General features: G+C 42.1%; 1 protein-coding gene and 1 non-coding gene across 2 annotated transcripts in view; both read right to left on the bottom strand.

Annotated features, from left to right (window-relative positions):
* The window catches only part of LOC124545933, a 466,288-nt gene that overhangs the window by 312,337 nt on the left and 136,635 nt on the right, over positions 1–17,316 (bottom strand). The gene's annotated exons all lie outside the window — the stretch shown is intronic.
* Positions 10,741–10,813, bottom strand: Trnav-cac. The gene has a single exon. It is a non-coding gene; the product is annotated as a tRNA-Val (tRNA).

Genomic DNA, 17,316 nt, shown 5'->3' on the forward strand with positions numbered 1-17,316 from the left:
TGCCAGACGTCATTTACAGTGGCTACATTCCTGCCAAGTCTTTCTGCACTATCGCAGAAGGAACATCCAACTTGTCATAGCCCTGTTACACAATGTCGTTCGAACTCAGTGAGGTGCTGATAACGGCATTTTTTATTAAATAACGTTACAGCATTACAGCGTGTATTTGACGCAAATCTGATTTGTATCCTCATAGTCACGCTACTACCGTCGCTCTCATGCGGCCCTCGACAAATTTGAATATGCATCATCTTTCAGATGTAGAAACACTCCTACAAACTTTCGTTTATGTCGCACAACTCCTTCGTGGTGTTGAGATTTTTTCGCCGTCATTGTACATACGCACCGCCAGGAGCCGAAAAGAAGAGCAAGTTTTTCAGTGAAGATATTTGCAAACTCCTCTTGCATATAAAACCATCATACTAGGAGGAGACTAATTCGTATATGTTTATAACTGCAAGAACTGATAGGGGGTCTAAAGCTAGACGACGCATGGCGTCAGCTCAACAAGGATTATACGGAGGTCACATTCCACCGCAACAGAGGAGAAAGTAGGTTAGACAGGGAGCATGTGACTAGAGAATTGATGATATCTGTGTCTCACGTAGAAGTCTGCCTAGTGATCTTCTCTGATCACTCTGCTTACGAATGCAAAACCCACATCCCGAAAAGAAAAAAGACTGCTGGCATCACGGGAAGGTGGAAGCTCAAAACAGAGAACTTCACGGATGAGAGATTACGCGCAGAAGTAACTGAGACAATAGGAAAATGCCCAGAGAGGCGATGTTTCTACAACTTCATCAAGGCGTGGTGGGTGGAGCAAGCCAGGTCAGTGATTCGGAGAACCTTAATTAGATATGGGTCTGGAAAAACATTCTGTAGAAAAAGCACGGCAGACTAAGCACTCTGTCTAAAAGACGCCCTGAACGCCCCTTCAGATGACCAGCCGCACTTGTCTCACTCGTGAGAGGATTAAAAGCACGACTATTGAGCTTCAAGAGGCAGCAGATAAGAGCGGTCGTAAATGGAAGCCGGCCCATCGACGTCATAGAAGACGAACCTGCCACACTACACCACCCGCACAAAGAGAGACAAAGGGCCGAGAATAAAACAGTGAGGGCAAAAAACTGTCAACGGAACAAGACGGCATGAGCCACACTGAAAGACATTTCGCTGGCATTTCCAGTTGCGAGGATGTAGACGACGCAGAAACCGCGAGAATTCTCCATCAAACGCAGTAAGCTCTAACAAACCCAGACAGAGTCATGCCGACAAAACGAGTTTCAGAGGATGCGCTGAGGGCCATCCTAAAGACTTGCGGAAGCGGTAGAACGACAGCCACCTACGGCATCGCTAATGAATTCTATCTTCAGTTCTGAAACGTACACTGACGGAAAAAAAGAATTCACAACTCCAAGAAGAAGTTGTGCGACGTTAACCAAAGTTGGTAAGAGTGTTTCTACATCTTAAAGAAGGTGTCTATTCTAATTACGTGCCAGGCGCGTAAGAGCGGCGCTAGTAGCGCCACTAAGAGGACTGAAATCAAGTTTGCTTTAAATACACGCTGTAACGGTCGTGAGCGTGAGTTATCTTCGAGACTGCACATGGTGAGTCGCCTGCCGGAGTGGCCGAGCGGTTGTAGCCGCTTCAGTCTGGAACCACGCGACCACTACGGTCGCAGGTTCGAATCCTGCCTCGGGCATGGACGTGTGTGATGTCCTTAGGTTAGTTAGGTTTAAGTAGTTCTAAGTTCTAAGGGACTGATGATCTCAGAAGTTAAGTCCCATAGTGCTCAGAGCCATTTGAACCATGGTGAGTTGATATTAGTCAAGAGTGCCTGTAAGGTGACAAAGCCGCCATTATAAACACCTCACTGAGTTTGATCGAGCTCGTGTGAACATTCGACCTGTTGTGCTGCCATTCATGAACGGCATTCAAGGAAGTGTTTTCACATTTGCAATGGCTTGTCTCGACCTTATATGAGGGTCACTCCAAAAGAAATGCACACTACTTTTTTTTTAAATCCATCTTTTATTCTAGATGTTTGAAAGTTTTACAGTATGTAGATACATCCTTTAGGAACAATATTTTCATTTCTCCACATAATTTCCATCCCTCTCAACTGCCTTAATCCACCTTGGAACCAGCGCCTGTATACCCGCATGGTAAAATTCTGGACCAACCTGTTGGAGCCACTGTGTGGCAGCGTGCACAAGGGAGTCATCATGTTCAACCTTGTTCCACGAAGAGAGTCTTTCAGTTTCCCAAAGAGGTGATAGTCACATGGAGCCAGGTCAGGACTGTAAGGCGGGTAATTCGTCCATCCGAGTTTTGTGATCGCTTCCATGGTTTTTTGACTGACATGTGGCCGTGATTGTCCTGCAACAGCAAAACATCCTGCTTTTGCCGATGTGGTCGAACACGACTCAGTTGAGCTTGAAGTTTCTTCAGTGTCGTCACATATGCATCAGAATTTATGGTGGTTCCACTTGGCATGATGTCCACAAGCAAGAGTCCTTCGGAATCGAAAAACACCGTAGCCATAACTTTTCCAGCAAAAGGTGTGGTTTTGAATTTTTTTTTTTTCTTGGGTTAATTTGCATGATGCCACTCCATTGATTGCCTCTTCGACTCTGGTGAAAAATGATGGAGCCATGTTTCATCACCTGTCACAATTCTTCCAAGAAATTCATCTCCACCATTCTCGTACTGTTCCAAAAGTTCGCTGCATACTGTTTTTCTTGTTTTTTTGTGAGCCACTGTCAACATCCTGGGAACCCACCTGGCACAAACGTTTTTTAACGCCAACACTTTCAGTATTCTGCAAACACTTCCTTCCCCTATCCCAACGTAGCGTGACAATTCGTTCACTGTGATGCGTCTGTCAGCAGTCACCAATTCGTGAACTCTCTGCACATTGTTTGGAATGTGTGTAGTACGAGGCCTGCCGCTGCGAGGACAATCCTCAATATTGCCGTGCCCGCTTTCATCACGTAACCTGCTTGCCCACCGACTAACTATACTGCGATCGACAGCAGCATATCCATACGCCTTTTTCAACCTCTTGTGGATGTTTCCCTTTGTCTCGTTTTCACAGCACAGGAATTCTACGACAGCGCGTTGCTTCTGACGAACGTCAAGTGTAGCAGCCATCTTGAAGACATGCTGTGACGGCGCCACTCGCGGGAACAGGTTGAACTAAGTTTGAAAATAAGCGGGAAGGATGTGTCTACACACTGTAAAACTTTCACACATACAGAATGAAAACTGTATTTTTACAAGAATAGTGTGCATTTCTTTTGGAGTGACTCTCATATTAACCAGTGATCTTGCAATGTTAATCACTTGAATCTGTTACCTGGACAAATGTATTCCCCAAATTTCATTGCTTTACATTAATTATTTTTTTGTTCCTGCGATTATTCTTCAGTCAGTGTAATAGGCGCCACTATAACGACAAAGGTCAGTGAGATTTAAGTGGAGCAGATGTACCTCCGCCTTCCTAGATCGGATAATATTTCTGATTCGAAAATGCAAGCACCACAAAGCATCGAAGAATTCACGTCAATAACGTTACTAAATATTGATTACAAATTAGAAGCAACACAAACAAAGAGCCTCGCAGAAAATTTGATAGTAGCAATGAAGAAAACCATCAGCTCATGGCAGACTTGTGCGATGCATTGCAGGAGGACGACGCTGTCAGCACGTACATATATGTAGTGGGACACGTCACATCCACCAAAGCTACCGCAGTAATAATATCCATCGACTTTCAGAAGGCTTTCGATGGGATGAATCGAGGTTGCCTAATGAAGACACTCCCCGACTTGGTTTTTGGCCAAAACTCAAAGATATTATGAAGAATATTCTCACAAACGTGATTTCGAAAATGACACTCAACATGTCGCCCTCCAAGAATATAGAAATGAGGGAATCATTCAGGCAAGGATGTCCGCTATCCATGGCTTTATTGGCGGTTGCACTCGGCGCACTTCTACGCAAATTGGAATTCAGCATCAAATGCTTTAACATAGGAAGAACCACTGTTGCATGCATGGCATATGCAGACGATACATGTCTTCACCTTTGACGAAGAAGACGTAGGGGAAATACAAGTGACGATCTCATTTGAAAATGCGTCAGTCCCAACCCCATAAAAACAGTGCTGCTCAAAATACGAAATGGATGGTTGAATACTGCTATTTCAGTGTACCAAGCAACGGACGACCACAAGGCACTCGGTGTGAGAATTCAGAACTGTCCACTGAAAATTGTTGCAGACAACTGGCGTAGTATCACACACGCCACTAGAAAGCTCACCAGAACGAACGCGAACGGAAATCGATCCCTGAGCCAGAGAATGGTATTAAACAACGTGGCGATCCTGTCGAAATCCCGGTATATGACGCTAATTCTATGAATACCAGCATAGATAGCGTGGGCAATGACGGGAACACTACTCTATTTACTGTGGAGACGAGAAATCCTTAAGGTTCCACAGGCAACGTGGGAGCAACCAAGAGAAGAAGGCGCGTTAGGTTTGGTGGATGCAAAAGCAAACTGCGCGACCGTGCTGAGCACTGAAGACAGACGAAAAAAATTTTGACAGCGTTTCGACCAGTTTCATCAATATATAACGACCGCAGTCTAAGGAAGCGCCAGTCTACAGCGGTCACATATCTTTCAAGCCGAGGCACATTCACTGAAGTGACAAAAGTTACGAGATTGCAACATACACATATACAGATGGCGGTAGTATCGCATACACAAGGTACGAAACGGCAGTGCATTGGCGAAGCTGTCATTTGCTCTAAGCTGATTCATGTGAAATGGTTTCCGACATGATTATGGTCACACGACGTATTTTTTTTTTTTTTATGGAAGGCATTTTAACCATCAGCTGATAGCTGGAATGAATTACATCTGTTGAACCTCGCCTTATGGACATATTGTGAATTAATAGACTTTGAATGCGCAATGGACGTTGGAACTAGACGCTTCGGACATTCCATTTCGGAAATCGTCAGGCAATTCAAAGTTTCGAGATCTACAGTGTAGAGTGTGCTGAGAATACCAAATTTCCGGCCTTACGTCTCATCATGGACAACGCAGTGGCCGACGGCATTTACTTCACGACCCAGAGCAGCGGGGTTTGCCTAGAGTTGTGAGTGCTAACAGACAAGGAACACTGCGTGAAATAACCGCAGAAATCAGTGTGGGGTGTACGACGTACGTATCCGTTAGGACAGTGCGGCGAAATTGTCGTTAATGGGCTGTGGCAGCGGATGACCGACGCGAGATCTTTTGCTTGCAGTACGACATCGCCTGCAGTGCCTCTCATGAGCTCGTGACCATACATACGGTTGGGCTGTAGACCAGTGGAAAACCGTGGCCTGGTGACTCCCGATTTCTGTTGACAAGAGCTGATGGTAGGGTTCGAGCGTGGCGCAGATCCAATGGAGCCATGCACTCAGGGTGTCAACAATGCACTGTGCAAGCTGGTGGTGGCTCCATAATGGGTTGCCCTGTGCTTGCATGGAATGGACTGGATCCTCTGGTCCACCTGAACCAGTCACTGACTGGAAACGGTTATGTTCGACTACTTCGAAATCAATAATTTTATCTTGGAACTCTTTCATTTGGTCCCTGTTCGCATAGAAAAAACAATATCAGAAATTGAGTCCGCCTTGATGCAATTCGGCGACTAATATCACCATCATCATTGGATTTTTTACTCTTATTTATTGTATGTTACAGCATGTTTGAAGAATTATTGTCGCTGTTTGCGACATATTTTCTGTGCGTTTTTTGACCGAACACCACGTCATGTTCGTTGGATGGATGGTATGTAGCTGCTTTTATAGACAGAGAAACGAAGTGTGAGAGTTTTGTTTTTTTGTGTATAAAAGCAGCTACATACCATCCAACGAACATGACATGCTGGTCGCTCAGAAAAAAAAAACGGCAACAGAAAAAAGAGAAAAAAGCGCACAGAAAAAATGTCGCAAACAGCAAAAATAATTCTTAAAACATGCTGTAACATATGTTACATCTGCCACAGACGGCCCCTGCCAGGCAGCCTACACTCAAAACACCCCCGTGTACCACATACATACACAAGCACTTGCAGGCGCAACCATGAGGAAAAAAATTCTTCAAAACAAACAGAGCTTGCTAGAGACTAATGAGAACCTTTTTCTGCAGAGGTCGCCTCATAGATACAGGAAAAGTTGGAGTACTCCGCGGGTCTCCGCCGGCTTTATAAGGCCAGCGCAGGAGCAGTACAGCCAGTTCCTTGCCGAGCTAGGACCAGCTCCGACGGACCTCACCGACGCTCTTGATGAATAGTCGTCTATATGCTATTTGTTTTTGTGTGTATATAGAGATTGTTCGAGAAGTGTAGTTCAGTTTCAATAAACGACATTATACATACAATAAATAAGATTTAAAAAATGCAGTGATGATGGTGATATTTGTCGCCGAAACTAGTTTGGGAGAGTAAAGAAATAAACGAATAACAAGGTGTTTTGCATCAAGGTGGACTCAATTTCTGATATTATTGTTTTACTTGGAAATCATTTTCAGCCATTCCCAAACAATGATCTCATGTCACCGGACCACAATTGTTCGCGACTGATTTCGAGAACATTCTGGGCAATTCTAGAGAATGATTTGGCCATCCAGATTGCCTGCATTGCATTCCATCGAACATTTGTGGGACGTAAACGAAAGATCAGTTCGTGCATGACATCCTGTACCGGCAACACGTTTGCAGTTACGGACGGCTATAGAGGCAGCAAGGTTCACTATTTCTACAGGGGACTTCCAACGACTCTTTTGAGTCCACGACACGTCGAGTTGCTGCACTACGTCGATCAAAAGGAGGTCCGACACGATTTTATGAGGTAACCTATAAATTTTTTCACCTCAGTCTAAAGCAGATAATAACAGAGAAAAGCCACGCGCTGTCCACTGTGTCCAACCTAATAAACAGGACGCCACGGAAAATACACGGCGAGCTCAGGGGACCGCCGTAAAACGAAAAATGGGCGTAAAACTTCTGGACCATGACTGGCCACGGGAGAATATCTCAGAACGTGTCGTGACAGCCTACGCCAAAGATTCATGGCACAGATTCCCCTGGTGGCAGAGCAGGGAAATACGGGCAGCCCGTAAAAGAATGGTGGCGCATATCAACAGGACTGAAGCTAGAACCATCTGAGTCACGGCGCCCTGATAGAAGTTTTCCGAGCCCCAAGCGCGTAGCAACTCTGTAGATCCTCACGATGACAACACATGTAGTCATTACAAAACGCCAGAAGCATAAATTGAGCTTCCTCGTGGACATGTGGGAAGAGCGCAACAGGTCTATACAGTGGAAAAAGTACCGAGAAATGTTCCAGAACTACAGGGTGTCCAGAAAAGGACTCCCAGATTTCAAAATTAAATATCTCGAAAAACAAAGATCGATAGAGGAATGCAGTAAACGGTACGTTTATTGTGAAAGCTGTAAGAAGTTTATACAACAGTTTGAAATAAAGTTACAAAAGCTGCTAACAGATGGCGCTGTAATCGCCATACGTAATGCGTAGTATAAATAGTGATCCGAAGCCCAGAGCGATCAGTTCCACTATTGAAACGTGAAAGGAGGTTAGCGTAGAGAAGGAAGAGATTAAAACCATGTACTCCATTGAACAACGCGTTTTTCTGGTGCTAGAGTACCGCAGGTTAGAAGAGAGTCCTACGGCAACAAGGCGAAGTTTTCAAGCACGATTTAATGTTCCAAAAGGACCCGATGCGAAAACCATTCGTACGCTCTTTGCAAAATTTCAACGAACAGGCAACGTAACTGATGATCTAGTGGGGCATGTTGGCCGCAAGCAAACCGCAGTTACGCCTGAGAATATCGCTACAGTTTCTGGAATTATTCAGCGAAATCCAATGTCATCCATCCGTAGAATTGCACCTGAGACTGGTTTGAAGCGTTCCAGCACGCAGAAAGCACTGAGAAAGAGCCTACACATGTTTCCATTCAAAATACAAACGCACCAGGCCATACCCGTACGAGCTGTGCAACAAAGGGTTGCCTTTGCTAATCAGATGCTCACAATGATTGATAGTGAAGGATTTGATGTTGGCTGCATCTGGTTTACAGATGAAGCACACTTCCACCTGAATGGATACGTGAATAAGCAGAACTGGCGATTTTGGGGCTCCGAAAAGCCATATTGGTGTGAAGCGAAACCCCTGTATTCTCCTAAAGTTACTGTGTGGGCTGCGGTATGCAGCAGAGGCATTATTGGCCCTTTTTTCATTCGAGAAACGGTCACTGGCGCACGTTACGTTGCAATTTTGGAACAATTTGCCGCCACACAGCAAGCGTTAGAGGATCGACCACGTACTGAATGGTTTATGCAAGATGGAGCCCGACCACATCGGACCGAACAAGTGTTTCGCTTTCTTGAGGAGTACTTCGGGAATCGAGTCATTGCTTTGGAATATCCCAAATAGACTGGTGCAGGCATGGATTGGCCTCCATATTCGCCGGATTTGACTCCCTGTGACTTTTTTTTTGTGGGGCACAGTGAAAGACATGGTCTACCCGAAGCATCCCGCCACGCTGGACGAGCTTGAATCGGCGATCTCTGTGGCATGTGAATCCATTTCGGTTGAGACACTGCGAAATGTGATGGCGAATTTCATTCTTCGTTTGCGCCACCTCTGTAGTGCCAATGGTGAAGATTTTGAAAACGTTTGTGATGTGATTGTTTGCAAATATTGTTTTCATACGATTATTTCACTTATGTATGCTGATATGAGCTGTACAGCGTACAGCGCCATCTGTTAGCAGCTTTTTTAACTATTATTTCAAACTGCTGTATAAACTTCTTGCAGCTTTCACAATAAACATACCGTTTACTGAATTCCTCTATCGATCTTTGTTTTCGAGGTATTTCATTTTGAAATCAGGGAGCCCTTTTCTGGACACCCTGTAGCTGAAATCGCGATGGACGCGGCCTTCAGGGACGCAGACCATAAAACGTGACGTGGCTATCACCTCCCCCCTTCCTCCCCCCCCTTTCCCGACATGCCCCTGTCGTCACTGTCGCCACCCTCCCACCTCCACCACACCCCACACAAGCGTTATATCGAAGTGATAAGTGTTTAGTGCAAATTCTATGATCAATTAAATGTGGTCTTCGTGTTCATGAGTGCTCCCCGAAGTTCCCGAATGCAACTAAAGTACGAAATCAATGATTATCTGTCAATCATTACGAATACCAGTGTAAATTTTGTGTCTTATTGTGCTATGTTATAAATGCCTAATAAAATAATATTTCTATTTATGTGTTTTTTAAATTGTTGTGTGCAACCAAAATGTGCAAAAAATAAAAGACCCCCATTATAGAGAAGCAGCAGATATAAATTCTGCGTTCCCTTGCTCCATATAAATTAAACAATATTTCTATATCAAATGTTCTATATCTCTCCTCCTCTCTGTCTCTGCCTCTCACTCTCCACCCTTCGCCTTTCTTTAACAAAATTTTAATTCATTATAATGCACTGTGTCCATCCCTTACGTTCTTTGACCTCTGATCATACATCGTGAGTCTAAACGTAATTTTCTTGTATCTTTTCATTATTGTTCACGTGTAAGTCTTCATTATTTCATGTATATCACCATCTGTCTTTTGCTCCCTGACCAATAGATCATGTGCTTAATTGTAATTTTATTTTATTTTGCTATTCATATGTATGTTTTATTTTCGTGTATGCCATTACGTTTAAAAAATGCACCACAAAGGATGTCACTCCATTTAAAATCAATAAAGAGTGATAAAAGATAAAACTGCAACATGTAAAACTATAAATACTTTCGCTTTCACAAAAATTGAACCTAAAAAGCAACCATATCACCAAAAATACAATAAAACATAAGGACATTTAAAGGACAACTAACAAATTAAGACCCTGAAAATAAACAAACCATGAAATCTATCAAACTAAATTATATGTCTTTATTTGAAACATAAAAGAAATAATTTTTCTGGAAACAAACGTAACTGTTATAATTAGTGAGTATAAGTTTTCATGCGTTAGAAAAGGGGCTCAGCATGAATTTTCGACTCTCGCCGTTGCACTGTCGCAGTGCCCTGTGCGGCTGGAAGCCATTACTTCCTTCCTATTTGGTTCAAATGGCTCTGAGCACTATGGGACTTAACTTCTGAGGTCATCAGTCATCAGTCTGAGGTCATCAGACTGATGACCTCAGAAGTTAAACCTAACTAACCTAAGGACATCACACACATCCATGCCCGAGGCAGGATTCGAACCTACGACCGCAGCGGTCGCGCGGCTCCACACTGTAGCGCCTAGAACCACTCGGCCACTCTGGCCGGCCTTTCCTATTTCTTTGTCATCCCGTTTCCTATCCACTCTCATCCCAATTACTCATATGCACTACAGTTCTTAAGTGACCAATCAAAATCGGTGTAGGGAAATCGGTTTACGAAATCTGGTTTTGGGAGGTCCATGTAAAGGCAGTGACAAAAATATTTAAGTTAACATCCGACAAACAACAAAATTTTTTGGAAGGCTGTTTTTAATATCGAGGTTGCTACACTAACCAGTAAAACCTTTATTCGGCTAGCCTAAAGCGTCTTTTCAGGTACGACTCTACTTCGTACGTCTACACTATTCTCAATGACACGAAACTATACTTTGAATTTAAAATAATGTTTCCGCCCGGGATCGAACCGGGGACCTTGCGCGTGTGAGGCGCACGTGATAACCACTACACTACGGAAACGAACGTGAACCCCCTTGTTGAAGACAAGAGAGAAGTGTTATGCGTTCAGCGCTACTCTCTCCCCACTCCCTCTACCCCCCCCCCCCCCCCACTCAGCTAGTGCGGAGTGAACCAGTTTTAGCCGTCTGTGGTGGGGCCGGAGTAATACGTCAGCCCATAAATCAGGGCACGGTCTGACTGGGGCATCGTAACACGCCGGCACTAGCGCAACATCACCACTACTGTGGACAGCCTAAAAAGTTCCAGGAAGTCCCAGTTATTGCAAGACAGTCACGGATGCGCTCTCACAGATAAAGAGAGGCAACTGATAGTTTGAAGCATCCTAATAACATCACTGGAGATGACGGCTGCAGGCTCCTGTCGCCATGGTTACAGGCGATGCCGGAGTCAGGGACCGAGCGTATTCGCGGGCTACGTGCAAGAGACAACACATGCATAACTTTCGAGGGTTTTCCTCGACCGGCAGCCAGATAAGAATGGCCCCAATAATTAGTCGTAGATTCGCTGTGGGCTACCAATTACCAGCAAGTCGCCTAACCTACGGATAGTCACCCGTAGGAGTGTATCCCCTCTCTCCCTCTAACACACTCTTTCGTTAAGGGGTCGATAGGATATTCAAAATTTTTCAGCAGATCTCAGTGGAGAACATTGGTCACGTCTGCATAGATAATTCTGAATAACTTAGAGCGCAAAACAGTTGTGAATCAGCGTTGTGAGGTATAATAATTCACAAAACTTGTAAAATTGTTTATTACTTATCTTTGTCTCTTCTTTGTAGTTTTCACGGTTGGCACAATGTGACAAGAGGTATACTTCTTCGCTGATGAGAAGAAATCCATGACGATGATTTTGGTTATCACCACCTTTAGGAATGATTATTTATGAAATTTATCCTCGTGATTACGAGGGGCGTTTGAAAAGTCCGTGCAAAAATAAATTTACTTACTTGTTTTGGGTAAACCTTTTTTTTATTTTTCGACATAGTCTCCTTTTAGACTTATACACTTCGTCCCATGCTGTTCTAATTTGTTGATCCCTCCCGAATAATAGGAATTGTCCAAGTCTGCAAAATAGCTATTAGTAGATGCAATCACTTCCTCGTCTGAATAAAATCATAGTCCCGCCAGTCATTTCTTCAAATTGGGGAACAAATAGTAGTCCGAGTGAGCCGAGTCTGGAGAATAGGGGGACGTGAAACAAGTTGGAATCCTATTTCCATTAATTTTGCGACCACTACTGCTGAGGTGTGTGCAGGTGCATTGTCGTGACGGAAGAGGACTTTTTTGCGGTCCAATCGCCGGCGTTTTTTTTTGCAGCTCGATTTTCAAACGGTCCAATAACGATGAATAATATTCACCTGAAATAGTTTTACCCTTTTCCAGATAGTCGATGAGGATTATCCCTTGCGAATCCCAAAAGACAGTCGCCATAACCTTTCCGGCTCAAGGGTTGGTCTTCGCCTTTTTTTGGTGCAGATTCTCCCTTGGTAGCCCATTGTTTAGATTGTTGTTTGGTCTCAGGAGTATAGTAATGTATCCCTGTTTCATCCACAGAGACGAAACGACGCTTTAAATCCTGTGGATTCTTCCTGAACAGCTGCCAACCATCCTTGCAACACTTCACACGATTCCGTTTTTGGTCAAGCGTGAACAATCACGGAACCCATCTTGCAGATAGCTTTCTAATGTACAAATGTTTATGCAAAATATTATGTACCCGTTCATTCGAGATGCCCAACAGCACTAGCAGTCTCACTCACCTTAAATCTTCTGTCATCCAACATCATATCATGGATTTTATCAATGATTTCTGGAGTCGTAACTTCCACAGGGCGTCCAGAACGTTCAGCATCACTTGAGCCCATATGGCCACTCCCAAAATTTTGAAACCACGTATAAACTGTTCTAATCGAAGGTGCAGCGTAATGTTTATCAAGCTTCTCTCTAGTCTCCTGATGCGTTTTGCCTTTCATAAAGTAATGTTTAATCACCACAGGGAATTCTTTTTCGTCCATTTTTTGACAATCACTTGACGTCTTTGATTCACACGAATGCCGGGCACACAGCAATAGACCAATATGGCTGAAACTTGGTGTGTGTTCTTTCCAAAGATGCTACTAACTAAACATGACCTAGGTGGTGCCATCTCTCGGACTTTGCACGGACTTTTCAAACACCCCTCGTATTTCCCTCTCTTAATACTTTGTTTCGAGGTACACGGCATAACACACAAAACCTTGAATTACAAAAACTTTTCTAAAAAAAGTCCGCCTTAATACCACAAAGGTTCACAACACTTCTCAACAACGACTACTGAGAGCGCGTCGAAAAGGCAGAGAGATCAGCGCTGTATTCAGCGATAAAAAGATGTTGTTTGAAGATAATTTATACAGGCCAATAGAATTTTATGAGTAATTCACGTGGAGGTAAAAAAGAATGGAGTTACCATTACGTCACGAACTTGAAGCCGACGTTCGTCATCTGACAGAGCCCAAAACATTAGGTTGACTGCGTTTACACCACTACAGTTCACAACGTTGATACTTCCCCGTGTCACACTGACTTGACAGCGGTTTCGACCGTTGCGTATATATATATCGACTTTCCTGGTCGTAACCTGAATAGCATCGGGTGCTTTCATTCTGTGGAGATGTAATCGTTTCATCAAAAATGTCAGCCTGAGTCATTTACGGGTCTACCTATCCATCCAATCCTCATCTAAAGTTTCACGGAATCACATTTCATTCATAAATGGAGTCGCCATTCAAGAAATATTTTTTGTGTACGCATGATTCATGGTTGTGCTATTTACTTTTTTTCTTTCCTGTATTTTTCATTGCCTTCCAAACCGTAAACGCTCCGATATCAAAGCCACACTGTATTAACGTTCTCCTCGTCGCAAAACACACGGCTACGTGACCGCGCTGATCGTTGGCACAACATCTCATGTCCTAAATTCCTTTCGCCGATAATTATTCATTATTCATATTTCCACCCTCTTTAAAAAAGATTCTGGCTAGAACAGCCGGAGACAATGGCCGTGTGTGTGAGTTTTCCGTGTCTGATTGTATCAATGTGTGTGTATGCCTTGCTTCCTTTCTGCTTGGCGAGTGAGTAGCAATCTATCCCCTTCACAATGTAATTATTCCTTAATGAAGTTTGTTGTGTATAATCCAGTGCACTTCAACAGGAACAATACCTACGTAATTACAACACTAGAAGAAAAAATGACATTCATTACGGCACGTTAAGTTTGTCTGTAGCACAAACAGAAGTTCACAATACTGCAACCAAAAATTTTGATCACTTAGCTAGTGACATAAAATGCCTGACATACAGCTTACTAAAGTTTGAAACTAAGCTGAAAATGTTTCTCTTTGACAACGCCTCCTGTTCTGTAATGGCTAATGTGTAAATGGCAATGCGTAGGAATTGTTGATTAACGTATATCTGTCTTCAATCAAAAACAAAAAGCTAATAAATGGTCAACAAGGAGGCATATTTACAAAAAAATTGATGTTAATGTAAAATGACTCGTTTCACATCAGTAGGATTTATCGTGAATATGATACATGCAAATTGATGTATCACAAAGCATGGCATACACTTATAACTTTGAAGAAAATGAAATTCAAACGTACATTCCAGTTGTGACACGTTTGGTTATTAAAAAAAAAAAAGAGTTTCTGGCGAGATATATTCCGGGAATAGAAGCAAATAGGCTACTAGGCTACTAGGCTACTGTTGGCAAGGTAGGATTACATGTTTTTTTACACAGGTCAGGCTATCATTATTTAAAAATTGAGTTACAGATGCGTTAAAGAAAAATATCCTTTTTACGGGGTCTAAGCGTTTGAGACAACTCCCTTAATCACATTTATAGTATTATACAATGCGGGAACATGTTTAAGAAAATTGTATTGTTTATTTATACCCCGTAAATTGCTATTACTGGTCACACACTGAATGAGGCATGATAGGTAAGATTTCAGAGTGAGAAGATGTAAGCTGCAGTGAAACTAATGCACTGACAATCTTATAAAACAAGAACTCTATTCTGCATGGAGCTATACCTCTACATATCAATAATGGTTCACTTTGATGATATGCACAAGATGCGATAGACTGTCTTGCTTCTTTGTTCACTGTACACGTTAAAGGGCTAGCAAAGAACACGTAGATTGGTTTTTGGCAAACGTGAATATTAATAATGCTGTGCATGTGAGTTGAAAGCTAAAAATGTAACGAACAAGGAGCAGTAAAAGCACCACTAAGAAAACAAGCATTGGTTTCGGAGTTCTAGCTTCATTCGTTAGCGATACAAATATAAAGAAGTGGAATTAAATGGATTACGAAAGCATGCGTTTCACCTTACTTCCTTCCTTTTTTGGTTATTCGAAATATATCAACAAAAAACAAGTTACATTAACAAGGCCAAATGCGTCGTATCACTAGCGCAAATATTCATTCAGGAACAGAAAAACACTCGAAATTATCTTCCTATTTTATTCATGTAAGCACTGCAATTTTTAGTATTTAAAACAGTTGTTGCATACACACGACAGAAATGCTGAACAAGAAGCAATCGTAAACAACAGCCTTATAATATTTTGGGCTATTTGAGTTGGCGGCAGGCCCCATCCACCTTGGCTTCAAAAAACTTACAGTGTAAGTCTATAGTGCTATCTCCCTTTTTTTTTAACTCCAGTAAATTATAATTTTGATAATTGACGTTATAAATGTGATAATTGATCATAACAACTGTAGGGATATAGTGCTAATCGTTTCAGATGCTTTTCAAAATTACAAAATATGCTTGACAGCTTATTTAATATTACAATCCTTTATCTGAAACAACGTTTTACTACACATTTGTTACATTTACATGTAAAAGAGTTACACTTTACCATCTATTGGAACTTAAATAAAATTAAAAAAATTATTGTTTTGAGCAAATGGCATTGGATTCGGTGATTGTACGTATCATAGTGTATATTAAAAATAAAAGTGTACCACTGGCCACTTCCATTATACCCTTTCCACCATTGGCCAGTGGTATTTCATGGCCAGCAAAATTTTAGGAAATCAACATCGGTGATGTTATAATACCATTAGAAACTCAATGTATTGAAGCAATCCCAGCCCCTTTCTTTCTCCAATCAAATCAGACTCCCTCCTGTGGAAGACTGCCGCAACGCGGCTGAAACGTCGACTATTTTAGTATTGAACCATTTTAAGTATTTTATAGGATGCCGTGGCAGTACAACCAGATAGATACGAATGATACTGACGGTGAATGCGAAAACCTACGTGTTTATATTCGTGTCAGTATGTTTGACGTAATGATTTGTCTCAAATCAATCTCGGTATTCAAATCAAGCTCAATACACGAAAATATAAGTGAATTTCACCGGTAATGTTCAGGTTTGTTCGTTCAAAAGTGTAAAGGTGACGAAAGGTTTTCACCTAGCAAGCAAGAGTGTGTCCCCGAAATCTCATAAAAGCACGAAAATACGCTTAGAATATAAATCGCTCATCCCGAAAGCAGTGTTACGAGCCGTTTGCGTGCAAAACTGTGGGTCTTACCAAATAAGACATTTGAATAATCACCAACTCAAGGTACAAGTGAGGAACTTTCGTAATGCGAAGACACAAAACAGAATATGGTAGAACCAAAACCACACATAATTTCAATGTCGTGACTTGTTGCTACTGCTCCCTATGCCTGAAGTAACCCTGTCTGTTGAACAGACTTTTTCCACTGGCTTCAGATTGTTGCACGGCTACTCAGTCTTCACACTGCAGGTGTGAGATTTCAGTGAAGTTGTCAAAGCAAAGAGGATCATGTAAAACAACAGAATAGGCTCACTCTTAATGGAAACCTCCATTATTCCCAGCCAAGTGAACCGTTCGATACCACTTCGCGATGTATACACAGTGTAGCGTGTGTTAGTGAGCACATGTTGTAATGTTATTAATTGGCTAAATTTATGAAATTATGGTGAGTTATGATGAGTTATAGGGAAACTGTTACGAAATACAATTTTTATCCAATGATTTACCCAATGAATGTGAACAAATAGAAAAACACACATTTATAAAATTCTTGCAGTAAAGCCTACCTGTTACTATTGTTCAGTTTAATGAAAAGTCCCACGAATCATGTTAGTAATAAAGTATATTCTGTAATTACAAAGTTATTTAGTTTTGTAAATTAGGTATTTTTTGTAAAACTACGTTTTCTGTCTTACGGCACGTTAATGATACTCTTGCAACTTGTTTATTATTCTGGAATATTAGTAACGATTTATACATCTAAATCCGGTAACTCACCCTCTAAAACTGTACAGTTTTTAAATGAAACCATCAAATGGCCAATATTAAACAATGTAAACAATTTGGTTCCGACTGCTAGTATCTATATAAAAAATGGTTCAAATGGCTCTGAGCACTATGCGACTTAACGTCTGAGGTCATCAGTCGCCTAGAACTTAGACCTACTTA

Source organism: Schistocerca americana, chromosome 8 (genome assembly GCF_021461395.2).
Source record: "Schistocerca americana isolate TAMUIC-IGC-003095 chromosome 8, iqSchAmer2.1, whole genome shotgun sequence".
NCBI lineage: Eukaryota > Metazoa > Arthropoda > Insecta > Orthoptera > Acrididae > Schistocerca > Schistocerca americana.